General features: G+C 42.9%; 1 pseudogene; it reads left to right on the top strand.

Annotated features, from left to right (window-relative positions):
* Positions 1-23,251, top strand: part of LOC122562438 — an 88,353-nt pseudogene that overhangs the window by 61,522 nt on the left and 3,580 nt on the right.

Here is a 23,251-nt window from a genome sequence, read left to right as displayed (position 1 = left end):
GAAACGTCGATTCTCCTGTTCCCTAGATGCTGCCTGACATTCTGGTGTCCCTTGTGATCCTAAGAATGGGTCTGGTCACAACGTCACTCCATATAGTTAGACTGTGCCATACCAGCTGTCCCTTGTAGAGAAACCTGTGTGGAAACCGCTTTTCACCGCAGGTCTACTAAGCATCATTAGCATTAGCGCAATATCCAGAAAAAGGTCAGAAGTCACATGACATCAGGTTTTAGTCCAACAGGTACATTTCAAATCACAAGCTTTTGGAGCACTGTTCTTTCGTCAGGTAACATCAATACTAGCACCTCTACATCATGTTGAAAAAGGAGAGGGTGGGTCCTATCAAAGTTGAAACTTTATTGCTGGAACAGCACAGCAGGTCAGGCAGCATCCAGGGAACAGGAGATTCGACGTTTCGGGCACAGGCCCTTCTTCAGGAATGAGCAGAGAGTGTTCAGCAGGAGAAGATAAAAGGTAGGGAGGAGGGACTTGGAGGAGGGGCGTTGGAAATGTGATAGGTGGAAAGAGGTCAAGGTGAGGGTGATAGGTCGGAGTAGGATGGAGGCGGAGAGGTCAAGAAGAAGACTGCAGGTCAGGAAGGCGGTGCCACATCGGGAGCAACTGATGCAGTAAATGACATGTGGAAGTGCAGATAAAACTTTGATGGACTTGGAAGGTTTCTTTGGGGCCTTGGTTGGAGATGTTGGGGAGGTGCGGTGTCAGGTTTTGCAATTCCTGCAGTTTTACCAGCACTTCCACAAGTCATTTACTGTATCAGTTGCTCCCGATACGGTCTCCTCTACAGTGGGGAGACTGGATGCCTACTTACAGAGCGCTTCAGAGAACATACGTGCCAACCAATCGCACTGCCCTGTGCCTGAACACTTCAACTCCCTATCCCACTCCGCTAAGGATATGCAGATCCTGGGCCTCCTCTGTCGCCACTCCCTAACCATCAAATGCCTGGAGGAAGAATGCCTCATCTTCCACCTCGAGACCCTTCAACCCCATGTCATCAATGTGGATTTCACCAGTTTCCTCATTTCCCTTCCCCCCCCCCCCACTTTATCCCAGTTCCAACAATTGAGAAACCAGAATAGGTACCTGGTGAACTCACCTTGCATTTTCTCCGAACATCCAGGGTTCATGGGGACCACTGCACATACCCCTCATTCATGGACCTGGCGTCCAAGATCTGCCAACCCTTCATGACTACCTCAGCTCCTCTCCAATGTGCTGGCAGTGCTCTCTGGAAACACAATTTTGCATTGCAGGGCAGATTGACAGCTAGCATTGAAATACTGGTGCAAGGCCTCTCTGCACACAGGGAGGAGCATTGAACTCTCCGATTGGATCAGGCTCCTTCTCGGGTATTTGTTTGCTCTTTCAGTATTTACTCACTTAGCACATACCTGCATGTTTGCAACATCCATGCCTTGCCTTGTCATGACTATACTCATAATGAGGCAGCTTGCATTGCTGCTCAGCAAGGGGGCATTTTATCTTGTTTTATCTCACACTGCATCACCTGCCAATAGCTTAAGCTGCAAACATACTATAAGCAGCCATGTCTCAAAATTTCAGGGAGTAGTCCTTGCCAAAGTCCATGCAGGGATTCGGGTACAGTGAGTCCCATAGTTCCATTGTGGAGGGGGAGGTTAAGGGCTAACATGGTTTGAAAAATGTACAGCTAGCAGTCAGAGGTGCAGGTGCTTCCTGGCAGTGGAGCCTGTTTGCCTTGGAGATTTGGACAGCCAAGTCTGTAGTGTGGTGTTTGTATCCAGATAGTCCAGACATGCTGAGGGTCTTCTTGCCAGATGAATGTGGAAGGGTTGGGGTGTGCTGCAGATTGGAGATGCAGAGCTTTTCCACTTCTGCAGTGTCCTGAGAGGAGGTTTCTGAGGGGCCTGTTTGCGGTTTCTCTTGGCACTGCCCTGTGAGAGTGGGGTGGGGGTTTCTTGCAGTGCATACCAGATTCTCTGTTCCCCTTGTCACCATGGCTTCGGTCCTGAGGACCAAAGACTGGCTGATGACTGCAGGGGTGGGCCTCTGACATCGTTGGATTTGTCTCTCTAATGGCAGCTGCCAACTTCTCCTCCATGATTTGCTGTATTACTGCAACCTCTGGACCCTGAGAGCCATTCTTCTCTCATGCCTGCCTGTTGCTCCTGCCCCTCCCCATGCAATCTTTAACTTAAGAATGTCATCTGCAATAGTTTGACTTATATTAGATTACATTACATTACATTACAGTGTGGAAACAGGCCCTTCGGCCCAACATGTCCACACCGACCCACCGAAGCGCAACTCACCCATACCCCTACATTTACCCCTTACCTAACACTACGGGCAATTTAGCATGGCCAATTCACCTGACCTGCACATCTTTGGATTGTGGGAGGAAACCGGAGCACCCGGAGGAAACCCACGTGGACATGGGGAGAATGTGCAAACTCCACACAGTCAGTCGCCTGAGGCGGGAATTGAACCCTGGTCTCAGGCGCTGTGAGGCAGCAGTGCTAACCACTGTGCCACCGTGCCACCCACATAACTGTTTTCTTTGGTGGAATGCAACTGTCAGTGCAACCTCATTTTAGTTGTGCCATAATAGCACGGGCAGCATGGTGACTCAATGGTTAGCACTGTTGCCTCACAGTGCCAGGAACCCGGATTTGATTTCATCCTTGAGTGACTATCTGAGTGGAGTGTGGCACGTTCTTCCCATGTCTGTGTTGGTTTCCTCTGAGTGCTCTGGTTTCCTACCACAGTTCAAAGATGTCCAGTTAGGTGAATTGGCCATGCTAAATTGCCACATAGTGTCCAGGGCTGTGCAGGCTAGGTGGGTTAGCCATTAGAAACACAGGGATAGGGTAGGGGGGAAATTGAGCCTGGCTGCAATGCTCTTTGGATCACTGGTGTAGACTCAATGGGCCAAATGGCTTGTTTCTAAGCTGCACTCATTGTGTGATATAATATGCATCTAGAACCACATTAATTTCAGCAAATTCCACAGTCCTGGTGTCTTCCAGGCAACACTGGCTAGACGCCAGATACAGTTAAGAGCATGGACTGAATTTGAAACATTTTGATTTCTATAGTTTATATTTCTTTTGGTGGATAGTTTCACAAGAGCTTTAGACTTACATTTGGCAATGAAACATGTGCTATCAGAATCAATCAATGTCATTGTTATAAGATGTAAAAAGTCTTCTATTACTTCTCGGCTTTTCTCCTGATCCATAAGTCAAGTTAGCAATGTCTATGTACAGTTCTGTACATTGCAACATCTTACAGTTCTGTACATTGAATTTCATTTACATAGTTCAGCCCACCTGTAAACTTTGTCTTCATGTCAATGCATGATGTCTTAGATTTGACTGTTTCCCAACTTGGGATCAACTGAAATTAGTCACATTTTGTTTTTTTTTTTCTGAATCCAAATACTGCTACAGCTTAAGAATAATTCTAATCAGCATATTTCCACTATTCTGTTGCTCCCTCCTATCCAGGGAAATCCTAATTCACATCCAGTTCTTTTCAGATCAGTATTCCTGAATTTAAGTTGCCACCTCTTTCATGGAAAGCATTCTGATTGTATGCCTTTTAACAAATTTTCAATTGTGCATGTGACAAGAATAGTTCTCTATCATCAATTTTGATCAATCAATCTTTGGATTTTCACTCTGATTCTCCTTCTGTGGAGGTGTGTTTTTACGTCCCAGTGGGAATAAGCATGTCTGGATCCACAATGGCTTTGCATACTTTATAACACGGGTCCACTAGCTTCATGAAATCAGTCTTTAATGTGGAACAGTATTTAACGTGGAAGAGCAGATGGGATATCAACCTTTGAAAACACCCTTTAACAGATGATTGCACAGAGGAAATCCTCTAGATTGATAATTGATTCTATTAGTTTGTCAGTATTGATGTAAAACTAGTTCTGTTATCATGTATTTTTGAAGAATACTACCAAACTGACTTGGTTACAAAACAATAAAACTGTCCTAAATTCCTTTATGGTGACCATCAATACTTCATTAATAGTTTTACTGATCTTACCTAGCAATCTCTGCTGTCTCCAACTATCCAAGTGCTGTAGGGCGTTCCAAGATTTGGCCCTGAAAGTGATGAAGAAAAGGTGATATATTTCTATATCAAGATGACATGGAGGGAAAGGCCCTGACTTCCAATTTACTAAAGAGTTCCTTAATGTAGCGCTCAGTCAAGTCTTCACTCGCATCAAGAGCAATCGCCTTTCCTCTCAAGGTCTGCTATTGTGTTCATGTTTAGTCAAGTCTGTTAGGTGTTTTTGTAAAAAGTGAGGATGTGGATGCTGGAGAATCAGAGTTGAAAAAGGTGGCACTGGAAAGGAACAGCAGGTCAGGCAGTATCCGAGGAGCAGGAGACTTGATGTTCCTGATAAAGGGCTTATGGCCGAAATGTTGAGTTGAGGGTAAAACTGAAGCCGAGTGTCTGTGGGCAGACTCTGTTGCTAATGATTGCAAATGAGGATTGAATCAAGTTGGTTGAAGACTGGCATCTGTGATACTGGGAAACTCAAGACTGTCCATTGAGCACTCCGGGCTGAAAACTCTTTCAGCTTTGGACAGAATCTTCGAAGTTTTGTATTGATCATAAAAGCACGCATTTCTTCTGCTTGAGGGTTGATCAGATTCATGTTTCTTGATTTTTTTTTCTTCAGTAGAAGGCTGAATTTCATTAGGAAGGATGGTCTCATCACCACCAGGACTTCCAACCTCTGGATACCATATTCGAAAAAATACTTGGATAGAATTTCACCCTCTGCAAGCCAGGAGCATCACCAACCTGTATTGGCCACCCCACTCACCTGTGGAGATATCAGTGACCGCACAGAAAAGTGGCCACATGGTTCAGTAATGCCAATGATGGTGAAGGTTCTCCTTCAAGCTGTCAGGGACAGAGAGGACATTCTGTTTCTTAGGGATGGCAACAGGAGATTCTCCTAACTGACAATGCCAGACTGATGTGGAGGAGCTGGTGTTGGACTCGGGTGGACAAAGTTAAAAATCACACAACACTGGGTTATACTCCAACAGGTTTATTTGGAAGCACTAGCTTTCAGCCACCTGATGAAGGAGCAGTCCTCTGAAAGCTAGTGCTTCCAAATAAACCTGTTGGACTATAACCTGGTGTTGTGTAATTTTTTAACTAAAGCCAGACTGGACTGAAATAGCTGCAGAGGTCAGTAACTTTAAAGGCATAAGAGGACCTGGCTGCAAGAATAATCTACCAAGCTCTGGTGTGCCCTCTCTGTAAGGAACATGACATTGTGGAAGAACTAACTTTAGCTGCATTAACTTCAACAGCATGTGTGATCTGTGTGGTGTCACTGCGTACTGAATTGTGTAAATCCTCAAGTTTATTCAATAGATGATTGCCCTTTGCACATTGAATTTGAATGAATTAGCTTTATTGTCATGTACTCAAATCAGTTTGGTGAAAAGTTTACTGTCACCATATTATAGCGCCATCTTAGATACAAAGGTATCGAGTTACAGAAAAAGTTCAGAATAAAGGTCTTTCCCAACTAGTCCATGCAGGCCTCTAGCCACAAGGGAGACCTCCACTGCCTCATCTCTGTTTACACTAGAACCACCGATGCAGAAGTCACCCCATTTTAAGCACCATGTCTTTATCACTGAACCCACACTATCCCACAACCAAGAGTCCCTTGGCTCTGCTACAAGGCCAGTCTGCCGCCAGGCCACAAGTCCCATTTCAGCCTCAGATGTTACCTTGCCGGTGCTGCTATCTTGAAGAGAACACTGCTGCCGGCATTGCCACACCTGATTGCTGAAGAAGCTTTGCTGCCACCCTTACCTTGCTATTGATGCCTCTGGCTCTGAACATGGGGAGAATGTCCTCACCACTGCCACCTCTTTTCGCCAAGAGAGGCCACGCTTGCCCACTCTCACTACCGCAGCGGTGTTGCCAATAAATGCCACAGAAAAGAAGGAAACAGCCGATGAAAAGGAAAATAAAGTGAAAGAAAAGAGCAGAAGCAAAAGTAAAATCAAGCAGCAAAGCAAACGGGAGCGGATGGGCCGCCACAGTCCTGTTACTCTGCTACCACCTTGCACCAGAAATGTATGGTTTGAGGAATACATCTGAAGCCCACACACTCCCATAATTCCTGACTAATGCTCTGAGCCAGAAACTGAGTGTTAGAGGTCATTGGATCTATGTCCCTAAAATTCTTTAATTGAATGCCAAACAAAGAAGCCTCAACTCTAAATGTTAGAATGAAAGGCTCCCTACAGGGTGGGAATGCCTCTCAGCCACAGTTGGTCTTTGCACTGAGTGTCATCAAATGTTCATCTAAAGTGATTTGCATTGCACAAGCACATAGTTAATGCTTCAATGTGGTTTTTGTATTTTGTTTTGCTTCACACATTTTGGGAGCTTGAGCTGTGTAAGATCTCATGCAAACAGTGCACACACCCTCTGATTTCTATGGCACTCTCAGCAGGAGCTCTAAATGAACCTGACAAAGGTATCCATACTTTCCTGAAGAAGGGTTTATGCCCGAAACGTCGATTCTCCTGCTCCTTTGATGCTGCCTGACCTGCTGCGCTTTTCCAGCAACACATTTTTAAGTTCTGATCTCCAGCATCTGCAGTCCTCACTTTCTCCAAAGGTATCCATATGTTTTTCTTCCAAATTCAGGAGCAGAGATGTCTTGCTGCAGACTTACAGGGCCTTGATGAGACCATACCTGGAGTATTGTGTGCAGTTTTCGTCTCCCCATCTGAAGGAAAATGTTCTGGCAGTGGAGGCAGTGCAACAAATATTTTCCAGACTGATTCCTGGAATGGCAGGAATGCTGTATGATGAGAACCTGGATTGGTTAGGAATATATTGACTGGAGTTTAATGAATGAGGGGGATCTCATGGAAAATTCTAACAGGACTGTGGGTGGCACAGTGACACAGTGACTCAGCGCCAGGGACCTGGGTTCGATTCCACCCTCTGGTGACTGTGTAAACTTTGCACATTCTCCCCGTGTCTGGGTGGGTTTCTTCCAGATGCTCTGGTTTCCTCCCACAGTCCAAAGATGTGTAGGTCAGGTGAATTAGCCAAAGTTAAGTTGCCCATAGTGTTCAGAGATGTGTAGGTTAGTCAGGGGAAATGCAGAGTTATAGGCGAATAGGTCTGGGTGGGATTCTCTTTGGAGGGTCAGTGTGGACCTGTGGGGCCAAATGGCCTGTTTCCACACTGCAGGGATTCTAGCATTCTATTATTCTATGATGATGAATGGACAGGGTAAACCCAAGAACAATATTCCTGATGAATGGGGAGTCCAGAACTAGGGGGCACAGTCTAAGAATATAGGCCATTTAGGACTGAAATGAGAAATTTCTTCATCCAGTGAGTGATGAGCCTGTTGAATTCACTACTGCAGAAAGCAGTTGAGGTCAAATGTTGAATGTTTTCAAGGAAGTTAACTCTTAGGGCTAAACGGACCAAGGGTATGGGGAGAAAGCAAGGTAGGGAACTGAGTTGTATCATCAGCCATGATTATATTCAATGGCAGAGCATGCTCAAAGGGCAGAATGGCCTGCTCCTCCTCATTTTTTATGTTTCTAATTCCTTCCTCAATCCCCTCCCCACTGCAATTCTTCCTCATGCCCATAGCTGGGTTTCTGTTATCCTCTGGTTTCTCTAACATGCTTCAATCTCTCTCGGTCACCTGTGGCCCCATTCATTATTTCCCTTCACCTTCCTGATCTTCTCCCTAAATTTTGCACTTACCCAGCTCCCCAAGCCCAGTCTTACCCTGCTTCTGCTCCTTGTCTCATTCATCTCTACTTCATCGTCAACAATACACTTCAACACTCCAGTGCCCTTATCTTAATGCACACTCCCACATTTCTTCATTATCCTTGCCAGTATCGTTGTTAATCTACTCTGTTTTCCTCTTGCCTACCACACTAAGCAACCATGTTCTTTAATTTAGATTCCCCGCCCATACATCTCAACCTTCCCATTTTTATCTGCTGCTTTCTGTTCAGTTCCAATGAACTGCATCTGCTGTGACCCACTGAGGCTACCACAGTTGGACAGGCCAGCTGTCCTGCATTCTTTATACAGTAACCCTTAGACAATAAAAAGGTCTTGCAAGACTTATTCTACTGAAGCTGCTGAAGAGCAAGTGCCTGGAGAAGGTGCATTCCTTACCACTCTTGCAAAATCTGTTCTGAACTGGGCTATTAATGAGGAAGTCTTATGAAATAATATATGTTCATTACATGGACTGGGAAAACTGAGACTGTACACGCTCAAATTTTGACGAATAAGAAATGAAGTCTATCCTGGCAGGAACATGTCTCTTACTGGAGTTGTGAATGCATATCTCATATGGTCAGAATTCACTGGTTCGATTGAAGGGTAAATTTCCATGCTGTATGACTTGATGACAATTCACTCGGCATGCAGTGTGACTGTACAAGGTGAAATCATTTCAATTACCTGAACAACATTGGACTGATAGTCACTAGTCAAAATTAAACTCTATCTGCCATTCCTCAGCCCATTGGTCCATTTGAACAAGATCCCTTTGTAATCTTCGATAATGTTCTTCAGTGTCCACTGTACAGGTAGTTCTCCTATAATGCCATAGTTGAATTCCCATGAGACCCAGTGTTGTAGAAAATCGTGCAACAGAAACAATGGGGCCTATGGAATAAAACAGGGTTAAGGGCAAACCACCAAAAATACCAGTAAAAAATAATCAAACAAAAATAATTGGAGAAAGTGAGGACTGCAGATGCTGGAGATCAGAGCTTAAAAATGTGTTGCTGGAAAAGTGCAGCAGGTCAGGTAGCATTAAAGGAGAAGGAGAATCGACATTTTGGGCAAGCCTAACACAAGCGATAGCATAGTCCAAGTGAGTTCTGACCTGATGTATGGTACTGTATAGTGCAATTCATCGGAACCTGTAACTAATTACTCTTGATTGGCATCTATCTGTTGGCTGCACTACATTGATCCCATCCAATGGTAACAACTGCACAAGTTAGAACCCAGAATGATACCTGCCTTGATACAGGCAGCACGGTGGGCGGCACGGTGGCTCGCACTGCTGCCTCACGGCGCCAGAGACCCCGGTTCAATTCCCGCCTCAGGCGACTGACTGTGTGGAGTTTGCACATTCTTCCCGTGTCTGCGTGGGTTTCCTCCGGGTGCTCCGGTTTCCTCCCACAGTCCAAAGATGTGCACGCCTGGTGAATTGGCCATGCTAAATTGTCTGTAGTGTTAGGTGAGGGGTATGGGTGTGTTGCGCTTCAGTGTGGACTTGTTGGGCCGAAGGGCCTGTTTTCACACTGTAAAGTAATCTAATCTAATAATCCCAAAACAAACTAGTCTCACCTGCCTGCACTTGGCCCATCTCCCTCAAAACATTTCGTATTGCAGTAACTATCCAAATATCTTTTAAATATTGTGTCTGTACCTGTATCCACCACTTTCTCTGGAAGTTGATTCCACACGTAAAATATCTTTTTTAAATCTTTCTCCTCACCTTAAAATTATGACCCCTAGTCTTAGAATCTCCCATCCTAGGGAAAAGACGCCTGCCATTCACCTTATCCATACCCCTTATGATTTTATAAACCTCTTGTCATTAGTTCTTGTTCTACCTTTATTGTCCATGAGTGAGAGTTAGGCCATCTAGGTATTTGTATGCATGTGACACTGGAAAAGTGCAGAGGTTCCTTCTGTAATTTTCTGGAGCAATGTTATGGGCTTGGAAGATTGATTGGCAAAACCAAGTTCATTGATAATAAGCTGTTTACTGAGAGTGTGAATGTTTTTTTGATTCAGCCACATGGGAAGTGTTATAAAACAGAGGTTGACACCCCTCTGAGAACTAAAACTGAAACACCCAAACAGGAGCACCTCCACCCTATAATCTGTAAAAGGAATGTGAAAAGTGGTGTAACCTGCTTCCCAGTAACTTCTAGTGGTTAAAAAAATTCCTGGCACTCACTCAAATCAGCAAGTAACAATTTATTTATCTAACTCTAACAGTGAACTGATGAAGGGCTTACGCCTGAAACGTCAACTCTCCTGTTCCTCAGACATTGCCTGACCTGCAGTGCTTTTCCAGCACCACATGTTTGGACTCTAACACTGAGCAAATTAACTAAACAATTAACAAACCGAATAAATCCCTTCTAACTACTGTTTCCAAATAAAACAAGATTCTAATGTTATACTGTTCCAATAAATATAAATCCCACTCATAAAGAAAGAAAAACAGAATTTAGTCTCTTGAAATCATCATAGCCAAGTTATGTGTTCTGGAATGTTCTGTGCCATCTGTGTTGATTCTTCTGTCAGGAACACCTTCTTCATTGATTTTTCTGACAGGAAGCCTTCTCTGTTGTTGGTACCATTGTTATTTAGATGGTGCTTTCTCTAAGACAGAGACGAGGTCGTGAGAGCCAGTGATTGTCTTACAGAGAATTGTAAGGGATAGGATTTATGCACATCTGGATAGGAATAATGTGATCAAGGATAGTCAGCATGGTTTTGTGAAGGGCAGGTCGTGCCTCACAAACCTTATTGAATTCTTTGAGAAGGTGACTAAGGAGGTTGATGAGGGGAAAGCGGTAGATGTGGTGTATATGGATTTTAGTAAGGCGTTTGATAAGGTTCCCCATGGTAGGCTACTTCAAAAAATACAGAGGTATGGCATTGAGGGTGAGTTGGAGGCTTGGATTAGGAATTGGCTGGCTGGAAGACGACAGAGGGTAGAAGTTGATGGTAAAGGTTCATCTTGGAGTGTCGTTACTAGCGGTGTTCCGCAAGGATTTGTTTTGGGACCATTGCTGTTTGTAATTTTTATAAATGACCTGGAGAAGGGGCTAGAAGGTTGGGTGAGCAAGTTTGCGGATGATACGAAAGTCGGTGGAGTTGTTGACAGTGAGGAAGGATGTGGAAGGTTACAGCGGGATATAGATAAGCTGTAGAATTGGGCTGAAAGGTGGCAAATGGAGTTCAATGTAGCTAAGTGTGAGGTGATTCACTTTGGTAAGAGTAACAAAAAGATGGGGTACTGGGCTAACGGTCGGATACTTGGTAGTGTGGATGAGCAGAGGGATCTTGGTGTCCATGTACACATTGGGCCGAAGGGCATGTTTCCACGCCGTAATCTAATCTAATCTATCCTTAACCCTACACTTCCCATGGCTAATCCAACTAGCCCATACATCCCAGGGGCAATCCTCATTTTCTCCCAATTTCCCACATGAGGTGTACAAGATGATTAGGGGTTTAGATAGGGTTGACCATGAGAACTGTTTTCCACGTATGGAGTCAGTTATTACGAGGGGACATAGCTTTAAATTAAGTGGTGGTAGGTATAGGACAGATGTTAGGGGTAGGTTCTTTACTCAGCGAGTCGTGAGTTCATGGAATGCACTGCCAGTAGCAGTCGTGGACTCTCCCTCTTTATGGGCATTTAAGCGGGCATTGGATAGGCATATGGAGGATAGTGGGCTTGTGTAGGTTAGGTGGGCTTGGATCGGCGCAACATCGAGGGCCAAAGGGCCTGCACTGCGCTGTATTCTTCTATGTTCTATGTTCTATGATTCTCTCTCAAGAGCTGAGAGCCGTTAGCTGTGACAGATGGCAGCAAGCTCTGGCATCCTTGTCCCCTTCTTTTACACCCATGATGACATTTCAATATTCCTTACAATGGGATTGGTCCTATGTTGTCAAAGCCATCATATTTAAATTTAATAGGTTTTTGGTATCTAGATATCTAGTTCAATTTGGCTAAATGCAGAAGTCTATTGTCTTGGCAAAAACTGCTGCTTGACCTACTAACTGTACAGCTTTCAATACAAATGTTTCAGTTTGGGCTCTCTGATTGCAATCTCAAGCTGCTGTTCATTGACATCCATTTTAATCTCTAAGCACAGAAAAGGCACCATATTTTCAAGGAACACACTATGCTTTTCCCCATGAGCATTTTACAACCACCAAATTCAAACTTCCTGTCTCCCAATTTACAATTACTCTACCAAATTTCACAGTAGGAAGCAAAATGACCACAGTCAGATATTAATCTTTCATGAAAAGGAATAAAGTTCTATCAGAAAATAATGAACGTATTGTTGATTGGAAATTTGTCTTCACGTTGCTGCGTAACAATGCCAGGTCCCTCAACCATTGTAATGATTGCTCCCATTTATTGGAATGCTATTTTCATAGATCTTGTAGTTTAGTCCAGAAGTGAGGCAGTAGGGCTTGGAATAAATCTCAAGTTTGAGACATGTAGTTTCAAACTGATAAAAGTGCGGACATGTGAAATGAGGTACAATGCAAATGATGGACCTCGTCATGTGCAGAGGAAAGACGAACTGGGATTGCTTCTTTATAGAAGAGAAGATTAATGTGAGACTTAGTAAATGTATTCAAATGTAGTGTTATGAAGTTGAAGGTGGGTGCTTTACCTTTGAGAGAGAGAATGCTATTCTGAACTGAGAGCTTGCAAGCACCTGTGTATATGACTAGATGGCAGTGCCACAATGTACTGGAAAATTGAAAATATGTAACATTTAGCTATGAAATGGATACTTGATTTTGGTTGCTGTTTTGACAACAATTCAAATTTAACCAATCAGTTTCAAATATGCTCCAGGATAATAAAACCCAATCAAATTTGGTTTTGCAGTGAGAGATGACACGGGGCAAGGTGACACTAGGCACGTGGATACACAAGGTGGCCGCTGAGCCATAAATTGGCCACTTGACACACAAGATGGCCGCTGAACCACAACATGAACAGAGACAGCAGAGCAAACACAGATACTGCCTGGGGCCACCTGGATGCCAGCACAATACACTCACAATCTAGTTGATTAGTTCAAGGCAGATGGGGAACAGAATAGACATGAGTACCGTATACTGCCCGCTGAGTCCAGACAATACTTTTAATAGAAGTGCTAACAGTCTGATACCGACTCCATACAAAGAGCTAATAGCCAGGGCTGCAGTAATTGTCCTTGCAAGGAAGAGTGATTAGCGCCCATTACTGCAGCAATGGACTTCTGCGCAGACATTGAAATTGACAATGTCGGTATTGAAATTGACAATGACCGCGCTGAAATTAACAAAGAACAAAGAAAATTTATAGCCCAGGAAGAGGCCCTTCGGCCCTTCAAACCTGAGTCGATCCAAATCCACTGTCTAAACCTGTCGCCCAATTCCTAAGCATCTGTATCCCTCTGTTTCCCACCTACTCATGCATCTGTCCAGACGCATCTTAAATGAATCTACTGTGCCTGCCTCTACTACTTCTGCTGGCAACGTGTTCCAGGCACTACCACCCTCTGTGTAAAGTACTTGCCATGCGTAACCCCCTTAAACTTTTCACCTCTTACCTTGAAAGCGTGACCTCTCGTTATTGAATCCTTCACCCTGGGAAAAAGCTTGTCTCTATCCACCCTGTCTATACCCTTCATGATTTTGTAGACCTCAATCAGGTCCCCCCTCAATCTCCTTTTTTCTAATGAAAACAATCCTAACCTGCTCAATCTCTCTTCATAGCTAGCACCTTCCATACCAGGCAACATCCTTGCAAACCTTCTCTGCTCCCTCTCCACATCCTTTTGGTAATGCATTGACCAGAACTGTACATAGTATTCTAAATGTGGCCAAACCAATGTCTTGGACAAGTCTGCACTGGAACTGACAATGACTGCACCGAAACTAGCAACGATTCTGCAATGTTTACAATAAACAAACTATGTTACAAAGATAATAACCTCATCACTGACCTATTGTATTATAAAATGTATAAAAGTATCTTGACATGCGCTCTGGGTGGAGAGAAGACTTGCAGCTGACCATTGTGCTGTTGGTGTCTTTCCCTCCCTGGAGCTCCGGTATTTCCTTGTACAATAAACTCTGTTGTTGAACCCCAACTCTGACTCTGAGGCTGATGATTTTCCCCAGAACAGTTCAATGTTGGCAAAATAATAAATTCAATGAGATGATCCGATATTGGGCATATAAAAATGCAGACATTTTAAAAACTAAAGAGAAAGAGAGAGCAACTGCCATTGAGACAGATCCAAGAAATTAGGAAACACTCTCTATCAAAGGTACCTTTTCATATGAAACATACTCACAGTAAAAAGGAAGAAGATGTCCCAGGGAGATCTTCAGCCAGAAGAAGATTGACATTGAAGATGACAGCCGCTGTGTGGTTTTGAAATTAAGCTGATGTAATTTTAATAAGTGTCTTATTGGAACAGCATATTGTTATAGGCAGTTAATAAGCAGTTAAGAGAAAGGGGGGCTTGGGGTTGTGATAGTTGTTGCTTAATGTTCACTTTTAGAGTTTAAAAAAAAGTTGATGTTATTTTCTTTAAATAGTGGGATTTGGGAATTCTTTGGCATTCATATTTTAATAGATTACGAAGAGAGGTGAGCTTTTCTGGGTGTTTAGTTTATGGGTGTCGTAACAGTAGGAAGTATTTTTTTCTTTAGGAAGGAGAAACTGTTTCCACAGGCAAAAGGATCAATACCTAGAGAGACTCAACAGACAATCAAGGTATTTTTCATGTATAATTTCAGTTACATCACACTGTAAACTTTTGCTATAAATTCTGTGTCTTACAATTGTGTCCTTCACAACCACCTGATAAAGGAGTGACGCTCGAAAAGCTAGTGCTTCCAATTAAACCTGTTGGACTATAACCTGGTGGTCTGTGATTTTTAACTTTGTCCACCCCATCCAACACCGGCATCTCCAAATCAGAGCGCACAAAGTTAGGATGACGCATAAAAACAACAAGAGAAGAACACAGCAAGCCTTTTAGAAAAAATATCATGGGACATCGAAAACATGGACACTAGCATTCTTCCCGATCATTAACTATTACTTGCAAAGGTACTTGTGAGCTGCCTCCTACAACTGCTGCAGTTCATCGAGTGAATGTATATCCACAGTGTTATTGGAAAGGGAGTTCCAAGATGTTGATCAGTGCAGGAATGTATGGCATCTAGCATGATGATGCTAGCCATTCACAGCTAGTGGTGCTGATATGCATCTGTTACCCTTGTCCTTCTGCACAGGGGAGGTCCTTGGTATGGAAATTATTGTCAAAGGAAGTTTGGTTTTGTTGCAGTGTATCTTGTAGGTGATACAAACTGAGGATTATAAAATCAGCTTTGACCTCAGTGATCAGTGGAGCAGACTCAATGGGCTGAATGCTCCTATGTCTTATGTATGGTGTCAGTGTGTATCAGTTGTATGGGGAGTGAATGTTGAAGTTGAAGGAAAGGGTGCTAATCAACTGGGCTACTTTGTCCTGGAAAGATACATTGGCATTCGAGACAGTCCAAAGAAAGTTAACTCGGTTGATCATGGGTATGGACACAAGATTCTTAGACTTCACAGAGTGCAAAGTTGTTTCTTCTTATGGGAGAGTCCAGAAGCAGTCTGCATGCTCTCAGAATAAGGAGTCATTCGTTTAATTCAAATGAGTAGGAATTTCTTCTCTCAGAGGACTGAATCTGTGGAATTCTTTACCGAAAGGTTTGTCAATGTTGGGTTGTTAAATATATTCAAGGTGGAGATAGGCAGAGTTTTAATTGGTAAGGGAGTCAAAAGTTATACGGAAAGACACGAAAGAGAGCTGAGGATTATAAAATCAGCTTTGACCTCAGTGATCAGTGGAGCAGACTCAATGGGCTGAATGCTCCTATGTCTTATGTATGGTGTCGATGCCCTTCAATGTCGTTCGGAGTGAAAATTACTAAGGCAATTGGAGACTGTTCTGCTATGTGCCTTGTGGAAGATGTGTTGGTGTTGTTGACACAGAAGTTATTTGCTGCAGAGTTCCCAGACTTTAATCTTTTCCTGCAGCTATAGTATTCATATGGTTTGTTCAGTTCAGTTTGATGAATATTAATTTTAACCCCCAGGACATGGGCAGTGATGGTAGTGTAATTGAATGTGAATGGCAGGTGATGCCATTTTGTTGGAGATGGTCAGTGTCTGGCACTTAAGTGATAAAAATGTTACTTGCTTCTTTGACCCTGATCCAGGACTTACCATATGAACATGGACAGTTTCAATATCTGGGGTGTTGCTAATGGTACCAAACACTGTGTGATTAGAAGTGAGCATCCCCACTTTTATTGTGTGATTTATTTTTTGTCACATATATCTTGTTCCAAAATACAGTGAGGAGTGTTGTATAGTGTCACCACTCTCTAGTGCCATCTTAAAATGCTATTAAAGGCAGGAAAATAAGGAAATAAATTTTAACTTTGCTGTCTTGTTAAGTGCTCAGCCATGGGCCTGGAACAACTAGCCACGAGTTCCTTTGTTGCACTGCCGCTGAATCAAGAGTCGCCACTCTTTGGTGCTATCTCACCTTCCAACACTGCTGCCACCATGAGTCCTTGCCAGTGCAGTTGCCACCAATGCTACCCATTCCATACTGAGCCTTGCATCCGTGGCTTCCATGAGTCTGTGCTGGATGTAGATACCATCTGGAACCCAAATTTACCTCCACTGCTGCTCACCTCACCTCCCATTCTGGACTTATCTTGTTGCTGCCATTGCCATGACCGAGCTCTTCGCAAAAGGCTCTATGATGGAGGAAATGTCATTGAAAAAGCAACTGGAGATATCTTGGCTGAGGACAATACCCTAAGAACTTCCTTTCAAGATCTGGAACTGAGATGAATGATCTTCAACAACTGCAACCAATTTCATATGTGTTGGGTCAAGCTCTAACTCTGATCCAACTCTCATTTCTGGGGTGCCATATTCTGCTTATTACTAGCTTAGGGGGCAACTTGGAGCTTACTGATGGATGTGATTTTGGCAGTGAGTCACATTAAGTAGCTCATATGGATTGAACATCGCTGATCCAATTCTCAAAGTATGACTCATGGGTAAGGTGCCTACTTAGCTGTCTGCCCTAAGCTTGACTAACAACTAAATGCTTCCACAACATGCCCTGTCTGTGAATCCCTGCCTAGCTTGCAACATGCACCACATCTCCAAACACCTCCCCGTGAGCCAGATTCTATTCCGAAGAAACCCAGGCTTACCTTGTGCACTACCTGTGACATTTCCTGACATGCAGTCCCAGTAACATCCTCTATTCTCTGCTGGCCCTGTTGGAGTTGCTAGCAAATCATATGGGTTGGCAGCTCTTAAGACATTCCTTCCATTGAGGGTGGAAGTCTGACACAGCCCTGTTAAAGCTACCTGCACAGTTATATCATCAGGGAATGGCCTGATTTTGTTTGGAAGGGCTTATGCCCAAAACGTTGGATCTCGTGCTCCTCAAATACGACCTGACCTGTGCACTTTTCCAGCCACGCCTTTTTCAGCTTTTTTTTACAATCAGTGTAAATACCACATTTTCTATTTCCTTTACCTTTGATCTATGGACTAAAACAAAAGGAAGCTGCCCTTTAAACCAAGAAGACTGATGGCTCTAGTTTACATGTTTATTGGAGCACATTGTGAGTTGTATTTACTGTTTTCTTTGGAACAGTGACAGCACCATGAATCTGATGGGTTCTAAGCTAAACAAAAACCGCTTGACAAGAATGCGCCGATTGGCTCCTGGTTTGTTTGGAACCAGTTTAGCAGAAACCTATCCAAACTGTCTCTCTGTCTGCCTTTTTCTTGTGTGTGGGCATCAGAAAGTCTCCAGTAACAGACACCATTCTCTGCAAGTCCCCAACTGAAGGAGGAATCAAATCCCTATAAACTCAGTAAAATGATCATTTTTCAACCATTTAGATAAATGTGAGGTAGTGCATTTTGGAAAGGCAAATCAGGGCAGGACTTATACGCTTACTGGTGGGGTCCTGGAGAGTGTTGCTGAATAAAGACACCTTGGAGTGCAAGTTCATAAGTGAAGTCCAAGGTTGACAGAATAGTGAAGAAGGCATTTGGTATGCTTATCTTTCTTGGTAAGTGCATTGTATAGAGGAGTTGGGAGGTCGTATTGCTGCTGTACAGGACATTAGTTAAGCCACTTTTGGAATATTGTGTGCAAATCTGGTCTCCCTGCTATATAGGAAGAATTTTATGAAACTTCAAAGGATTCAGATAAGGATGTTGCCAAGCTTGGAGGATTCGAGTTATAGGTAGATGCTGAAATAGGCTGGGACTATTTTCCTGCAGCATTGGAGGCTGAGGGGTGACCTTATAGAGATTTATAAAATCATGAGCAAAGATAAGGTAAATAGACAAGGTCTTTTCTCCAGGGTGGGGAGGACATAGGTTTAAGGTGAGAGGACAAAGATTTAAAAGGGACCTAAGGGGGCAATGTTTTCATACAGAGGGTGGTGCGTGTATGAAATGAGCTTAAGAGGGAGTGGTACAATTACAACATTTAAAAGGCATGCGCATGGCTATATTAAAAGGAAGGGTTCAGAGGGAAATGGGCCAAATGCAGGCAAAGGGGACTAGATTTATTTACAATATCTGGATGGCATCGATGAGTTGGACTGAAGGGTCTGTTTTCATGCTGTACAGCCCTATGATTGTGTGACAGTGAATGAAAGACACCATTGATGTGCAAACAACCTTGTGTCAACAGCAAAGAACAACAAAGGAATTGAAAGGAAGAGAAAGAAAGCAGCTCATTGAATTCCGTGACCCAGACTAGTGCTTTCAAGCTGGCTTCTCCAATATGTTTTCCCCTTTCTACTCTTAATATCATTGGCTTGTTTGTCTTTGTCTGTCGTCTGTTTGAGAAGGAGGACTTTACAGAAGTTTTGTAAGTCGTCCAGCCCTTCGAAACTGCACTACCATTCAATATGATCATGGCTGATCATGCAATTTCAGTATCCTCTCCTACTTTCTCTCCATACCCCTTGATCCCTTTACCCAGAAGGGCCACACCCAGCTCCCTCTTGAATATATCTTTCTGTGGGAGGGAATTGCACAGGTTCACATCTGAATGAAGAAATGTTTCTTCATTTCAGTCATGAATGGCTTACCCCTTATTCTTAGACCGTGACCCCTCCTTCTGGAATTCTCTAACATCGGGAACATTCTTCTCACATGTTAGCTTGTCCAGTCCCATCAGGTTATTATATGTTTCTTTGAGATACACCTCATTCTTTTAAATGCCAGTAAGTAAAAGCCCAGTCAATCCATTCTTTCATTATATTGTCAGTCCTTCCATCTCTGGATTCCCTCAATAGCAGGAATGTCTTTCTTCAAACTAGGAGACCAAAACTACACATAATACTCAAGGAATGGCCTCACCAAGGCCTTGCATAACTGCAGCAAAACATCTCTACTCCTATACTCAAATCCTCTTGTACAGTTGTAAGTGCGCAATTCATATTGCCACAAGTTAAAAACAAGACAATTATCATGGTAAGTATAGAAACTTGGGGACTGCTTTCTTTAAACCTGAGCTTATCAGTCAGTTAAATTGGGGGAATTTGGATTGCTTAACAAAATCTTTTCACAATGGTGAGTCTTGATTTTCAGCACATTACCCTAGTGAGTCATGACATCAATAAGGTAGTTACCAACTTCCCTTCTAGTGGTTTGGGGACCAGAATGCCACATTGTAAAATTCAGCCTGACCTTCAACAGTAGTCACTCTCATCCCACCACAAGATTTGCTAGGATCTGAAATATGCTGTCTGACTGTGGAAGCACATTCAATAATAACCAAAGGGGAATTAGATTCATTCTACAAAAGGGAAAATGTGCAAGGATACTGGCAAAAGAGTGGGGAGTTGGACCAATTGGACAGACCATTCGATAAGCCAACATGAATATGATGGACCAAAAGGCATAGCCTATGTCTTTGTTTAGAAACAATCATAGAATCATAGTAGCCCATTATGATTCTCTGAAGAAGCAGCTGAGTTTCTGAAATGATGTGCGCCAGTTGCTGGAACTTGCTGACAAACTGACCACTGCCTTACTGACATGCCTCAGGTTACTGTCAGAGAAGCATATCTGACTATCCTGCGTGACACCACATTTCTAAATCAACTATCCTATGTCCTCTATGAATGAGACTGACCATTTGAAATTGACTTGTGTTTTTGCACTTTCGCACATTTGGAAGATAGAGAGACTTTTTCCATTCAGCCTAGATGGCACTTAAAGCCTGATCTCTGAAGAGAAGGATCCACTTCACTATACTAATCATTTTATTCTTTGGATTCTTTTCACTAACAGCTTATTTCCAATATGACTTCAGAGTATTTCGCGGCAAAGCTGTGGAGTAAAATCTCAGACAATACAACACATCCTATAGGATACTATGAGCCTGAGTTCTACACCACCGATGATCATGGGACATCCCATTTGTCCCTTGTGGCAGAGGATGGCAGCACAGTATCAGTAACCAGCACCATTAATTTATAGTAAGAGATTACTGGTCTTAAAATATTCATTCACGGTGATAACATCTTTATTTGCTTCTTTCCCCTTGATGTTTCTTCTTGGTCCTGCTGAAGTTGGGCATGAGAGAGTAATGGGGTGAATCATTTGGTATATGAACTTTTCCATAGCTCTTTTTAGCCACAACAGGAGCTGTAATAAGGGGAGATAGAGAAATAATCCCACATAAGAATGAAGGAAAGAGAATGATGATTCCCTACACTTGTCAGTCACCATAACTTTACTTTTATCATTGCCTTTATTATAACAGTGACTGTAACTCAAAAGTAATGGGCTAGGAAAAAAATATAGGTCTTGGAGAAAATGCAGAGAAGATTTGCCAAGAAAAATGCCACTGCTGTGAAGATTAGAATTGTCAGGAAAAGCTGAACAGGTAGCACCTTTTTTTCTCCAGGAATGAGAAAGTTCATCTTAATAAAAGCCTTCACAATTCTGAAAAGGTTTAATCAGAAAATGCAGAGAACTCCAATTGTAGATGGATTTGGAAACTAATTTCCATAAATAGAAGACAGTTACTGAGAAATATCATAAAGAAATCAGGAGATACCATTTTACCCAGAAAATTGTTGGAATGTAGAACTTATTCCACATGAATTGGATGAAATGTGAAAGGGAAAGTTGGTAAAGTACACGTGAGAGAATGGAGGGACATATGGACAGAATGAGGTAGAGATCAGAGGAGGATGTTAACCATAAATGGACCAACTGGGCCACATGACCTGATTCTAAGCTGTTACTTTCTACCTCGTATATCATTGAGAATGTTTTGGCTGACGATTGAATGGCAGAGCAGACTCGATAGGCTGAATGGTCTAATTTCTATTTCTTTGTCTTATGGTCTTATATGCCATGAAGTAATTTCTTGAAAATAAAACTCGCATAGTAATTCAACTGAGATCGATCTAACAAATGTTCCAGTGTTTTATACCACACTTGATGAACAAATTCTTATACTGTCAGAATATGAGTCATTCAAAAAATATTCTTTTCTCAATAGGTAAAACACCTCTTTCCTTTATGTGCCCTGCCATTATTCTTGATAAAAACAAGTCAGTGAAAATGGTGGTGGGAGCCTCAGGAGGAACAATGATCACCATGGCAACTGCTCCGGTATGTACTAATTATCTAAAAGTGTGTTAAAAATATTTGTCCATGGGGTGTGCACTTTGTTGTAAGGCCAATGCTTATTGTTTATCTCCAACTGTCCTTGAGGAGATGGTGGTGAGATGTTTTAATGAACCTCTGTAATCCACAAGATGAATAAATGACAGATGATTTATTGTCACTTACACTCTGCAATGAACAACACAGTAAACTAGATTATCAAAATGTGTGGTGTTGGAAAAGCACAGCAAGTCAGGCAGCATTTGAGGAGCAGGAGAATTGACATTTCAGGCATAGGCCCTTCATCAGGAATGTGTAAAATACAGTGAAAAGCTTCAACTGTTGCCACAATCTGGCACAATATTGAATAGTTTAAGACTAAAAAGTTTTGGCTGAAAGAGAGTCCCCTTCATTCTGCTACCTCCGCCACGAAGCCTGAGCCAGATCACTAATGACACCTGTGCCACCACCTCTCTGCCACCTGCACCTGACCCACCAATGTTGGAGTCACCACTTTTCCGGTGACATTTTCTGACACTGGGCCTACCTTGCTGACAAGCTGCTGATGCCAGGTCCTGTGCTGGATCCATACTCATCCTTCAACCAGGACTCCCCCGGTGTAGTTACATCCGAGGTGCTTAATTCACTGCAGAATTCCAGGTAAGTGAGGAGTATGCCATCACACTCCTCACTTTTGCCTTTTGTAGAGAGTGAACAGGAATTGGGGAGCTAGAAGGTGAGTTACTTCTCACAGTATTCCTAGACACTGAATGGCTTTTGTTGATACACTATTTTTATGGCTGGTCAGTTTCTGGTCAGTGGTAACTCCCAGAATGTTGATGATAGTAGATTCAGAATGCTGAATTGTGTCTTGGTCTTGCTGAATAAAGGCAACCACTGTTTCAGTATCTGAGGAGATGTAGATTGTGTGAAACAATGTTCAATTATTCAATTATTCAATTATTCAATTCAAATGGTTGTTATGGGGGTCTTTAACTTTCCTGATATTGATTGGGAAAGCTATAGCTCAAGTTCGTTAGGGTCAGTGTTTGTCCAATGTGTGCAGGAGGGTTTCCTGACACAATATGTAGATAGGCCAACAAGAGGTGATGCCATACTGGATTTGGTTCTGGGTAATGAACCAGGCCAGGTGTTAGAATTAGAGGTAGGTGAGCACTTTGGGAACAGTGACCACAATTCGGTGACTTTACTCTAGTGATGGAGAGGGATAAGAGTGCACTACAGGGCAAGAGTTATAGATGGGGGCAGGGAAATTATGATGCTGTGAGGCATGACTTAGGATGTGTGGCTTGGAAAAGTAAGCTTCAAGACAAGGGCGTAACTGATATGTGGAGCTTGTTCAAGGAGCAACCATTGAGTGTCCTTGATAAGTATGTACCTGTCAGGCAGGGAGGAAAGGGTCGTGTGAGGGAGCCGTGGTTTAATAAGGAATTAGAATCCCTTGTTAAATGGAAGAGGGCGGCCTATGTAAAGATGAGACGTGAAGGTTCAATTGGGGCGATTGAGAGTTATAAGGAAGCCAGGAAGGACCTGAAGAGAGAGCTAAGAGCAGCAAGGAGGGGACATGAAAGGCCCTTAGTTGGTAGGATTAGGGAAAACCCCAAGGCTTTCTATAGGTATGTCAGGAATAAAAAAATGACTAGGGTAGGAATAGGT

Source organism: Chiloscyllium plagiosum, chromosome 25, assembly GCF_004010195.1.
Source record: "Chiloscyllium plagiosum isolate BGI_BamShark_2017 chromosome 25, ASM401019v2, whole genome shotgun sequence".
Classification (NCBI taxonomy): domain Eukaryota; kingdom Metazoa; phylum Chordata; class Chondrichthyes; order Orectolobiformes; family Hemiscylliidae; genus Chiloscyllium; species Chiloscyllium plagiosum.
Note: the sequence above shows the minus strand (reverse complement) of the source record. Positions and strands in the feature narration are given on the sequence as shown.